The sequence below is a fragment of the Mustela nigripes genome, chromosome 6 (assembly GCF_022355385.1).
Source record: "Mustela nigripes isolate SB6536 chromosome 6, MUSNIG.SB6536, whole genome shotgun sequence".
Taxonomy (NCBI): Eukaryota; Metazoa; Chordata; class Mammalia; order Carnivora; family Mustelidae; genus Mustela; species Mustela nigripes.
The window spans coordinates 54829959-54831528 of record NC_081562.1 but is presented as its reverse complement, the minus strand read 5'-3'; positions in this window follow the sequence as shown (position 1 = coordinate 54831528).

Below are 1570 nucleotides of genomic sequence, written 5' to 3'. Positions count from 1 at the left end.
AAGCCGCTGCCTTCGGCTCAGGTCATGATCCCAGGGTCCTGGGATCGAGTCCCGCATCGGGCTCTCTGCTCAGCAGGGAGCCTGCTTCCTCCTCTCTCTCTGCCTGCCTCTCTGCCTGCTTGTGATCTCTGTCTGTCAAATAAATAAATAAAATCTTTAAAAAAAAAAAATACAGTATTGTTGGCTAAGCTTAAGTTACCAACTTGCATATTTGTATCCACGGCAATTCCTGCAACCTTGCCTCTTCAGGAAACTAGACCAAAGACAATCAACTACAAAAAGGTCCAAACCTTAATTCTAGGTAAAGTTTACAGAATACGGTACAATGTTAACTCTGGTGGTGATGGGGGTGGGGGAGTGTTGTCTCTAGAAGAGGTAAAACAATCGCTTTTACCTGGAGAAATCACAGGATTCTAAACAAGAGCATTTGTAAGGGTTGCCTGGGTCGTTCAGTGGGTTAAGCTGCTACCTTCAGCCCAGGTCATGATCCCAGGGTCCTGGGATTGAGTCCTGCATGGGCCCCTTGCTCAGCAGGGAGCCTACTGTTCCCTCTCCCCCCACCCACTCCCATCTCCTCCCCACTCCTGCTTTCTCTCACTGTCTCTGTCTGTCTGTCTGTCTCTCTCTCTCAAATATATAAATAAAATCTTTTAAAAAACCAAAACAAAAGCATTTGTAAGCAAGATAATGGAACATGGCTTCACATTTACTGCATTGTTGAGCCATTGACTGCTCCACGACTAACAATCAATTTATAATGGTTTTTTGTTCCTAGTTATGAGAAGGGGAGTGAAGGCTGAAAAGGAGACATTGATGAGCAATAGAACTTGATGTTTAGGAGAATTTAACTTATCACCACAGTGTAAAATTTTGAAAGATTAAAAATAGGTTCATTTCCCCACAAAAATTTAAGAGTGCTTACATTCTTTCAGCTAGACCAAGTTGAACTTTCAAGTTCTCACAAATTCTTCCCCATGAACTTTTATTGATTGACCAAGTCAGCAAGAGCATTCTATTTTTCTCTGAAGTTTCAACGTACGCATTTTTCTATGTATGAAGCTTATCTTAGGCTTCCTTATGTATTTCTTCGACTTTACAATTTTAAACTCCTTGGAGAATTTTTTTTTTCCAACTATGAAATCAATTTTATAAACGCGTATTCATTACCTAATAAAGCAAGAGAAACTATATAAAGCAGAAGTCTACAAATTTTTTCAATAAAGGGCCAGAGAGGAAATATTTGAGAATTTACAGGCCCCATATCATCTGTTACATATTCATCTTTGTTTATGTCTTTTTTTTTTTTTTCAACAACCTTTAAGAATGGAAAAACCATTCTTAGTTTGTGGACCATACAAAAACAGGCTTCATTTGACTTGTGGGCCTTTTTGCCCCCCTTTGAAAAGCCTTGATTTGAAAATCTGACATGCCTACAGGGGTGCCTGGCTGGCTCACTCAGTAGACTTGTGACTCTTGAGCTCAGGGTTGTGGGTTAGAGCCCCTCCCCCACCATTGGATGTAGCCATTATCTAAAAAAAACAATAAAAGGTTTTTTTCTTTAAAAGACTTT